Here is an 11,712-nt window from a genome sequence, read left to right on the forward strand (position 1 = left end):
ATTCCCATCTCAATCAGTATTTATTCCTTTTGTTCTTTATAATATAGAATTCTTAAAAATATGATAGCATAATTTGTTTTTTTTTAATATTTTGTTATTTACAATCTATATTCAGTATACAATAAGTAAATATGAAGACTGAATATGATGAACTGGTGCGGGAGGAGAGAAGCTACCCAGTGGTAGCACTCTCTATAGGAGAGAGGAGAATGTGAGGAGGAGATACGAGGAGGAGAGAGGAGAGTAATAATTTAGGTCTTCAGCCTACAAGGAAGTCGCGGGGCCACTGGCGATTCAGTCGGCGATGAGTATAAGGGATGTAAGAAGAAGTGAGAGACAGTACAAGAGGATTAAAGCTGGTCGAGAGAGTAGTATGGAATTTTTGGTATTTAGTCTTAGCGAGTTGGTCTATGAAGGGAATGTTGAGGTCGTTGTGAAGAGTGAAGTTAGTCACGCATAAATATGATAAGAATTATGTGTTAAATAATGTAAAAGTAGAAAAATAATATTATAATAAGCTAGAAGAATTAAGATTTCAGATTGTAATATGACTAACCAATCTAATCCATTATAAGCTTAAATCAAAAAAATTAACAAAATAATTACAAGAACAGAATCCTACTTTAGAACTTCTAAGACAGTATCATCTTAATCTTCACTATAAAATTGATCGCAATTCAAATACTAATAAAGATTGCTTAAAACAACATTAATTCTTACTTAAAATGGAATTTAAAAGAAAAGATGGCCGAAAAAAATTATCCAGACTTTGGGCAAGACTTTTTCGATTGGATTAAGCATTAATTTATTATTCATTGAAATCAAAATTAGAGCTCTATTTAAACGTAATAAAGTGTAAATAATGTAATTAGAGATTATTGCACTTTTAATATTAGATAAAAGAAGAGAAATAGAAAGAAATCATTTACATACCCAAGGTCAATTCACCAGATTCATCTCAGAATGAAATTAAACCGATTTACACTATTATAACTGAATTCTTAACAGAAAAAAACTTACATGATTACTTTAACTATATAAAATTAGCTTCACTTAATTAATTACGAACACTTAAATTCACTTAACACAATTGGGTCACTTGAAAGGGATGTACGGTAATGGCCTCCAAAAAAAAATCAGATCCAAACTTGATTTAATATCTAAATTATCATATAGTTATTGTATTAAACAAAAATTGTCAAATTATTATAAATATATTTTAAAATAATAATTAAATATTAATATAACTTTAATATACAATTCTAAAAGCAAAAATATTTTTATCATTTATATTTTTTTAAGTTTCTTATAATTAAAATATAATAAACTTAAAAATAATAATAATTCAAACGCTATTTTGTTACATATAAAAACATTTTAATGAAAAAATAATAATTTTGTATACTTCAAAATTCTATACGAATTTCCATTTCCTAACAGCTTCCATTGCTGGACCAGTCCCGTGACGTCATGCAGCTTGAACATCAGTAACTTACGTGTAAGTCCATTTTCATTGAAGTTTAATCAAGGTAAAATTAAGTAATCTAATCAAATTATAATAAAAATACATTAGCTGAACTATAATAAGTAAAAATATGTATGTATAAGTTAATATTTTGTAGGATTGATTGTAAAGAAATTCATTTTCAACTTGGGGCAACTTACATACAATACGTCGTTGAGAAGCAATTACTAGCTTATTTTTTCAAATACACATTAAAAACTAGTATTATACTTTAAGATTAACAATCAGGTTATTTCGAACGTAGTTCACTCTTATAAATGCGTTAGATCCAATAAAATGGTACATTATTTAAGTAACTATCTTGTGCAATTGATTTTCATAGCTAAATTTAGCAATATTTAACTAATTTTTAATACTAGTAATAAAATTAACTTCTTTTATAACTCGTTAAATGCAAGTTGCTCTGAGTGAATTTCTTTACAAGAATCTGTTTTACAAAATAATAATTAACAAATCAATTCTTACCTCAAAACTCAAATCTATCCTTTTGAGGTGTCGAAAAATTCAGACAGCATTACCAAAGAGTCCATCTTGTTCAGAATTAAGAAACTTTACTTTAGATTTTTCACTTGAACTTTAGCTTAAAGTTAAAACAAAGCCCATGGCTTTGTATTGATAAATATCACTCATTCTTGATTTCTTACTTGAACTTAGCTTTAAAGTTAACATAAAACATCACTTTTTATGTTTTAAGTAAGAACATTGTTTCTTCAACAGCACTGCATTGGAACTCTTCATTGAGCAATCTTGTCAATTATTTTCTCTCTAAAACAAAAATGCCATAAACTTCAAGTTATTTTCCTGATAAACCATTGATGAATACATTAAGGAACTACATTACATAGTACATATTCCACAAGATTCATAAATTTTTCAATAACTATTATGGTGTAGGAAAAAATTTACTCTAGATTTTTGATTACAGGTTCATGATGTGCTTGTACAGTGCCGTTTGTGATTTGTGCTAGTGTCCTGTGCTTTTTATCCCAGATGCTTGGATACTTGGATACAACACGAGATCACCAAACTAGGATGGATGCTGTTTAGTCGATCTTCTACAATGTGTAAGGTAGGAAATTACATTCTTTAAATTACTTAAATTTTATGCACTTATGAACAAAAATAATCACTTACCTTAAACATAATGTATCCACACTATCTCTTAACTTAACCTAAAGCACGGCATCTCATGACTGGAATTGTAATGCACGTTGCATTATTTTATGAATTATTGATAAATCACTTACTGGCTGTTAAAACAGCGTTGTTAGGAAATTGCGAATAGAAATGTTATTAATAAAAAACATATTTTTAACATTATTAGAATATCACCATGATGTCCTCACATTTCATAACCTAACAAGCAATTCTTGTAAACAATTTTGTCAAATGAGAGCGTTTAGTAGTTACTTTTTATCCCACCATAACTACAATAACTGTAATCAGAAAGACAAATGTCAGCCCTATCTAGGGATACATTTGGTAAGCTTTTTTGGGCATCAAGAAAACTGTTTAAAAAGATTGCTCTAACACAAAATAGTTTGTCTTGCCCGTTCAAAAAATTGCACGTATCAATATTTGAATCTTTTCAGCATTATTAAATAACATTATTCACTTCACAATACTTAAGATCACGTATTAACATTATAGTTGACTGGACAATTACTACTCGTATTTCTTGTAACAAATTGAACTGTTGCAAGATGTTTCAAAATTATCTTATTTTTTCCTAGATTTTGATAAAAAGTAATGATTGCTGACAAATTTGATTATTACTGGATCACATTTTAATTAGGTATTTTTTTAAAATCACTCAATTGAACCACTTTTTCTTTAAATTGTGAGTTCTTTAAAATGATTTCAAAATTTTTTTTAAATAAGGTTTTGTCTTAACTCTTTTTTTTTTAAACTTCTTTACAATCCTGGAATTCTAATTGAAACATACCAAACTTTTACATTCGTTTAATGACTTAAAAAAAAATCTTTGGAAGAATAGAGCTATCAAATGAATTAAGAAATGACAATTTAGAACAATTATTTTAATCAGAGCTTCTTGTAGTCAATTTTAAGAAACACTGGTAATTGTGGGCAAATTTTTAGCACAGGCTAGTGCTTAGACTATTTCCAAGATGAGTTCAATTTTTTGTTCTTTGATTTCTTCATACATATTTGGATTGTCTTACAGTATTCTTGATTATTGATTGCATCTGTCAAATTGGGTTTCTTGAGTTTTTTTTAATTTTTCAATAAATTTAATAAGTATCTGGGAATAACCACACTACTGCGAAATATAAATTGTTGTAATATAAAGTGATGCACGTTTACAAGTGTTTTTTTACTTATTATTTCACTTACTTTCCTCGTTTGTATTACAAGTCAAACTGAACAAAAGGTTGCTGTACTTGATATTAAAAATATTATATATCATTTAATGTTACGTTATTTATTATCATATCCGTGTCATCTTCTATCGGTTCAAAGCCTCGTCAGCTATAGCTGACCTCCTTGTATCTTGTCATCTGCTCTTGGCCTTCTGGTCGTTCAAGGAAATGGTCTCTTATATTCGAATTTTTCATGATTGTAGATTCCATTAAAGAAACAGTTCAGAAATGAAAGTGCTTATCAGGTGGATTGAAGGTTGTACAGGAAGATAATCTATTTAGGGATCCTTTTATAAGTAGTACAATGAGTTGATAATTCTTGTAGGAGTTTATCCAATTATCAAGCTTATTTCTAGAGGATTTTTTTTTAAAGCATTTTCAAATGCTTTACTGGATTTGCGAAATGGGAAACATTCAATTATTTCGCTATTTATACTTTCTAGAATTAAAATATTTTCACAACCTACCTACCCAGAGAAATAATAAATACCTATTGCGTGATAATAGTTTTTATTTATTTATTTATTGTATATTCGTTTTTTTTTATTGTTAATCATTAGCAGACAATCAGTATTACTTAATAATGATAATTGATTAAAAAATAATGTCATATTTAATTGCCCTATAAACTGAAAAACAAGTATTATCCATTTTCATTGCAATTATACGTCATTTTCTGGCTTACTAATCAGTGAGGGACTTAACTTTATCTATTTCCTTTATTTTTTCTAGATTCCTTATACTTACATTTATGATTATTTACGCAGTTATTTATTTTTCTTTACAAAGTTAAAATGGAATTTTTTAAATTTTACTTTCATGACTGTTTTATTCTAAGAGAACACTTCGAAGGATTGTTTTTTTAAAATCTTTTAAAGCGATTTTAGGGTATTAATATAAGTACCATAATCTGTTGCTTCGGACAACTTAATATTTGAACATTTTAATTTTTGTATTGATTATAATTTTATTTGATAATCTTCAAGTTTCGTTAAGATAATATTTTAAAGCAAGATAGGGGTTTCGGAGCTTAGTGCTAATCGCAATCTAAGTATAGTTATGAATAAGGATTCTTTTTAAGAATATTTTGTTTTATTTGTACCTTAATGTTGCCACAAAAGAAAAGATTGGATGAGTTCTTTTCTGGAGGTGAATGCAGCTTCTCCTTCTTTGTGTTCTGTTCAGTTGCCAGCTTAAATTTGCATGGTTTCGACTAGCTATCTTATAGGAGCTTCACCAGAGAACTTAAGGCACTTAGACTAGTGGGAATTTCGAGCTCTATCTAGTATTCCAGTCTTTCAGCATATTTTGCTTTAAACTTTAAACCGTTAATACCGTAAGTCTCAGTCTTTGGCACAATGATGTAAAAGAAGGTTACAGAGTGAAACTGATTTTCAAACTCTCTTGCCACGTCTTTTCTGTCTAACCGCTTCACTCATTCACTCCGGTCTGTGGCCAAATTCACTGCTTTGCTCTCCTCTATATTATTTTATTCTGAAGGCATCTCTTACTCCATCCACCAATCAGGGTTTACGCTTTCCTCTTCTTTCCTGCACCCGAGTTCCATATCATCGCGCAGGTTTCGCAGCAGGTAGCCAAACCTTCTTATCCTACTCTCCAGTGTTATCCCATGTAGTTTTAGAATTTAATTAATTTCTTAATGTGGTGTTCCCTGCATGTAATGACCACGGTCATTCGGTCGGACTTACACCTCTTTACGGTCATTTAGATTGGGGAATCTATGGGTTAGTTAGGCGATAGTCTAGAAAGTAGAGAAAACTATAGGGCAGCTATTGTGCCAGCGAGGAGATGAGGAAGTCATCAGCTCTTTGAAGAGAGCCTTCTTCTTCAAATGCCTTCAAACTCGGCCCAGATGTTCCTCACCAGATGACTAGATCTGATCAAAGGAATAGGTAGAGGTGTTCTAATTAGCGGGTAGCTCTAATCTCATTCACTGCTCCCATTACTCCTAGGTCATCTGCAAAAGCAAGCCCGGACATGAGGTTTTCATAACCCCAATCTTTCAAGAAGAAAATTCCAGCCAATCTTTGTTCTTTAAATTGTTGACGACGTGTTGAATTTAACCGTTTTCTTTCAAATTGCCCCAGACCACTTTTCTGAAATCTTCTTTCAAAGTTTTTTTAAATTTAAACTCAGGTAAATATTGTTTTATCTTGGCACGGCTTTTAATGAAAAGAAAATGCAAGCTGGTTATTAGAATATACAAGCTAAAATGTATATATAAGTAAATTGTATATAAAATATGTACGTATATATTTGTATTCAATCAACATTCCTGGTTTGAATATTGTTAGTGTGCTGGTAGTTGTGAATTAGGTGTTTTCCTTGTGTTAACACATACATACATACATGCTGAAGACAATCAGGATGAAAATATAACGAGATGGCGGTTAGCTGTCATTCAAAGTAAAGTTAACACATCGTTTGCAATCTGGTCACACACTAAATTGTCTGTTTGGTTTGTTGCAATTCTCCTGCATACTCTGCACTTCTGCACTTCTGCTCCTGCTCCTGCTGTTGCTGTTGTCCATTTTACTGTTAAGTTCATCACCAGCAACAACTGCAAAACTTCAAATCCATTCTCTCGTGTTTACAACTATCTCCTCGGCAATAGCAACTGCTTCTTCTTCTATGTCTGATGCTGTTGATATTCCTGAAGATTGTTTTAACACAATGAATTCACACGTCCTCTCCCATTAAAAATGGTTATCTTTCTTCTCTTTTTATTGCTTCATTTATTTTCTTTCATTTTTGTCTACTTCTTATTTCTGTCATTTCATTTGACTTTTTCTAACCCTATTTATTTACAATTATAATTGGCTAAATTCCTTTAAAATTGGTTATTTTATTAATCATTAAAAGTCTCCGCTTCCTTTAGGTAAATGATCTTCAACCTAGTATACACGTCAAACCAAATTTCTATTACGGTGCGTTCGACGTGTATACTCGTTGGGAAAAATATAAAATTGCCATTAACTACAAAAAACTCGAAATTTTAATAAAATACAATAATAATATTATTAGGTGGGATGTTTCCTTTATCTTACCATTAGAACTGCGGTGGGAGCCAGCCAAATGGTGAGTGGTTGGTGCATGTTTGGTCTCTGCATTAGAGATTGGGAATTACGCACACAAATAGAAGCTCTCAACCCTTTGTGCAATGCCCGTTTTTACCTTTTAGATAGAGGTTCAGACCTCAGTACGAGCATGATTTCATTTTGCACAGAATTCAAAGTTCTTTTCTTCCTCCTTGTAAAAAGCTCTTGCGTCTCTAGTTAACTGGAGCAATGCTTACGTGATGCGGTGCAAGATTTTGAAATGCACATAATGCTCTGTAATCTCAAGCTCCTAGAGATTGCAGAAAAAGTCCGCTTGCAGTGACGTTGTAAACTTTTGGTTGTTTTGTCCTGCGTTCGACGTGTATACTCGTACACGACATGGTCTGATTTTAACTCCGCACACTGTGGGGTTTTTTAAAACTAAATTCCACGCTTAACTAGTTAAGCGCTTAAAGATTTTGGCGTGTCCCCCCATACATAATTCAAAATTTGTTTAAATCTAATTTATCGAAATTTAACAAAATTTTCAGTAAGATGGAAAATGATGTTTATTTTCGAATACTTCTGACTTAATTTATGTCCTACAACTTTTTTTAAGTTGCTAAATATTTCTTCAGTTCCTGAAAACTAATCTTATGTAATTCATCTGCTTCTACACTTATAAGTGATAATGCAACCAGCTTTCCTTGTTGCATAATCCATCTGATGAAGTACTTTAACCTAGAAAAGAAACGTTGAGCTGAATAATTTTGTGGCCATGAATCTGAAATATAAGAAAGTCATCTTCTATATTCAATATTTTCTTCTAATTATTAAATTCTGTCATTATGATCATATCCATGAAAATCGGAACTATTTCCTTCGTACAGTTTTGATGAAACTACCAATTAGGTGTCGTGAAATGATGATGAAACAACTTTTTTCTTACAAATAAAAAAGTAGTCATAATACTCGGGAATCGAACTGGTGATCTCCAACTTATAAAGCCACACAAGAGCGTCAAGAGACACTCTTGCAATATTTCTGCACAAAAAAACTTATATTCAGAGATATTTTGTCTGTCTTCAGAATTTCAATTTTCGTCTTAAACACTTATAAATTGTTTATTTGTTTTTTACGAGCTATCGTAAAATGAAAAGTAATAATTACCTTAACATCCAATAGTCGAACAGTTTATTGAAAATAAAATGGTTTTTCAACAAGTTAACAGATGGTTTTTGTGAAGAACTGCACAAACACTATTCCCATTGTTTTGATAGTATAGTGTTCACTAGTTGTTCCCACTATCAACCCCCACAATGTAAGTAGTTTGTGGCACAACATCATGACTTGCAGACTTCTTTCCATTATTACAAATGATTGTATTTTGAACAAAACAAAAAAGGCCGCCATAGTTTTGTAAATGAAAATGAATTTTTGCACCCCGAATATAGTATTTAGTTTCGGTTCTATTCTATTTTCCCCTTTTTTGGTCTTTTTAAAGTTGCTAATTAATTTTTAATGGCGTTATTTTTCGTTTGAGGGTAGGGGAAAGGCTTTGTTGTTATTTTCTTGAGGTAGATACACACAGACAAAATGCAGGAATCATCATAAAACATCATATTTCGTTTTGCTGCAACTTAACGACTAAAAATTCTTCAATCGGAAGTAGGCATCTTAGAATAAAATCTTGTAAATTCATTTTAGTTTAGGGTGATCAGTAATTAAGTCACAGGAAAAACGTCACAATTCAATTGCAGTGGCCGGTTAAAAGAAGTAAACAAAATCAAATAATTGGCTAAGAAATGATGATGTCATAAGTGCAAAAATTCGAATAGAGGAGAAGGTGGTGGTAATTTGGGACCGGGGTTGGAATTTGGGTCACCTCTGTTTTTTGTGAAACCAGTAGTGCTGCTATCTGTTAGTTTTTGGTGCCTTACTACTCTTTTGGGGCAGGCTTTGTCTGCTGCAGAAGGCAGCGTTTCATTCGAGTGGTAGCTTTGTCCAAGAGAGGACCGTGTTGATTTTGTCAGGGCTAAAAATCCTTTATCCTTAAGGTGGATTTTCCTCTGTTTTTGGTTAATAAATAGAGGAAAGTTAGAAAAATTTCCCTTAGACATTAAAAATGTAGAAAGTAGAGAGTTTGAAATGCCAGTATTACGGATTTCAAATATGAATGTATATTGGGGGAAAAAATGAGGTTATATTGTACGCGGTGTGTTATGGGACAGCGTTGTCCCCATATAACAACCTCGTTAATCGTCTGCCGAACAAGTGTGAAAAGTGGCACTGAGGATGAAACTAGTGTCTTATAAATATTATAAATACATTTTTTTTTTTTTCTACAGGGTACTATAAAGGGCCTAAAACGATCATTTCAAAGATTACAAAGACATTTCTCTAAGAAAACTGATTACACCCTAATTTTTATCCTTAACGTACGATAATTGTGTAAAATATAGTTTTGTGGCCATATTTAAGGCTTATTTTTTACAATTCATGGAGAAACGGAGAACATTAACTATAATTATTATTTGTATCCCCATATTACGGACCACACTTTCTGAAAACCCAATATGGCACCACCACGGACTTTTTCAGTGTAACTCCAGGACTCCTTGCTGTGATCCATTCATGACTCTAAATTTACAAAAAACAAATATACGAGGGTCGTTTGAAAAGTCCATGCAAAAATAAAAACTACTTAATTTTTTGGGGTAAACCTTTTTTATTTTTCAACATAGTCTCCTTTTAGGCTTATACACTTCGTCCAACGCTGCTCTAGTTTGTTGATCCCTTCCGAATAATAGGATTTGTCCAAGTCTGAAAAATAGCCATTCGTTTCTGCAATCACCTCCTCGTTTGAATAAAATCTTTTTCCCGCCAGCCATTTCTTCATATTGGGGAACAAATAGTAGTCCGAGGGAGCCAAGTCTGGAGAATAGGAGGGATGTGAAACGAGTTGGAACCCTATTTCCATTAATTTTGCGACCACAACTGCTGAGGTGTGAGCTGGTGCGTTGTCGTGATGGAAAAGGACTTTTTTGTGGGCCAATCGTGGGCGTTTTTCTTGTAGCTCGGTTTTCAAACGGTCCAATAACGATGAATAATATGCACCTGTAATAGTTTTACCCTTTTTCAGATAGTCGGTGAGGATTATTCCTTGCGAATCCCAAAAGACAGTCGCCATAATCTTTCCGGCCGAAGGAACGGTCTTCGCCTTTTTTGGCGCAGATTCCCCCTTGGTAACCCATTGTTTAGATTGTTCTTTGGTCTCAGGAGTGTAGTGATGTATCCATGTTTCATCCACAGTGACGAAACGACGCTTAAAGTTCTGCGGATTCTTTTGGAACAGCTGCAAACCGTCCTTGCAACACTTCACACGATTTCGTTTTTGGTCAAGCGTGAACAATCGCGGCACCCATCTTGCGGATAGCTTTGTCATGTCCAAATGTTGATGCAAAATATTATGTACCCGTTCATTCGAGATGCCCACAGCACTAGCAATCTCACGCACCTTCACTCTTCTGTCATCCGTCACCATATCATGGATTTTATCAATGATTTCTGGAGTAGTAACCTCAACATGGCGTCCAGAACGTTCAGCGTCACTTTTTGCCCATATGGCCACTCCGAAAATTTTGAAACCACTTATAAACTGTTCTAATCGAAGGTGCAGAGTCACCATAATGTTTATCAAGCTTCTCTTTAGTCTCCTGAGGCGTTTTGCCTTTCATAAAGTAGTGTTTAATCAACACACGAAATTCTTTTTCGTCCATTTTTTTGAAAATCACTCGACTTCCTCGATTCAAACGAATGCCAAACACAAAGAAATAGACCGATCTGGCTGAAACTTGGTGTGTGTTCTTCCAAGAGATGCTACTAACTAAACATAACGTCGATACGCGCCAGTGGTGCTATCTCTCTGACTTTGCACGGACTTTTCAAACGACCCTCGTAATGCATGTCTATGATTTTACTTCAGAGTAGATTTTAAATTCTGTAGTGCTCAAAATATCTAAGGTTAAAAAAGGCTGTCCCATATTACCACCTCCTCCTCTACTTATACGAATTTATCTTGCTAAAATTCTCGTGGTTTCTAACTTAAACATTTTTATTTATTTTTTTTCAAACTCTGCATTTATTTAAAAAACTTTTTGCCAACATTATCCGCATTATTGACTTTAATTAAAGTTAAAATTTTATTTTTAAATTAAGAAAATCCTTATTTAAAATAATAATAGATAAATAGGTTAGGTTAGGTTAGGTTAATTAAAACTAAGAATTATTTGTACATTAGAAAATAATTTAAACTTTAAATGTATATTATGTAATGTAGCAATGAATGGCCAATTAGTTCCCTTTTTTCCGTTTCTGTATTGTTACTTAAAAATAAATAAATAAAAAAGACAAAAACACCATTTTTAAATTTATCTTTATTTTAAATCAGTATTTCTACTTAACCCGTTACATAAAATGTATTATTTATTTTAGACAGTCGAAACAATACATTAAAATAAACAATAAAAACTATACATTATAATTATTCATAAAATCCTATTCAACTAGTTTTCTATTTTAATTTATTCCTTGGCCAATATGTTCAGCCTATAGACGGCGCTCCAGTCCGTTGTATAAAGTGTTATAATTTCCCGGATATGTGGAAGGTTGTACACGGTTAATAATTACTGTTTTTTGTTAGGTTAGTATTGTTTCCTTTTTTTAATCAATAAATACTTTTAAAGTA

General features: G+C 32.2%; 1 long non-coding RNA gene across 3 annotated transcripts; it reads right to left on the minus strand.

Moving 5' to 3' along the window:
* Window positions 1–1,294: 1,294 nt before the first annotated feature.
* Window positions 1,295–3,022, minus strand: LOC141455672 (uncharacterized). Of its 3 annotated transcripts, none has more exons than XR_012459394.1 (4): window positions 2,660–3,022; window positions 2,367–2,580; window positions 1,991–2,290; window positions 1,295–1,544 (listed from the first exon to the last, which is right to left on the minus strand). It is a non-coding gene; the product is annotated as an uncharacterized lncRNA (long non-coding RNA). The 3 variants fall into 3 exon arrangements; XR_012459395.1 differs by having other exon boundaries at window positions 1,301–1,544; window positions 2,449–2,580; window positions 2,660–2,963; XR_012459393.1 differs by having other exon boundaries at window positions 1,312–1,544; window positions 2,432–2,580; window positions 2,660–2,943.
* Between the last annotated feature and the right edge of the window lie 8,690 nt (window positions 3,023–11,712).

Source organism: Rhodnius prolixus, unplaced genomic scaffold (assembly GCF_049639745.1).
Source record: "Rhodnius prolixus isolate KJV_2025 unplaced genomic scaffold, Rpr scaffold_4, whole genome shotgun sequence".
In the NCBI taxonomy this organism is placed as follows: domain Eukaryota; kingdom Metazoa; phylum Arthropoda; class Insecta; order Hemiptera; family Reduviidae; genus Rhodnius; species Rhodnius prolixus.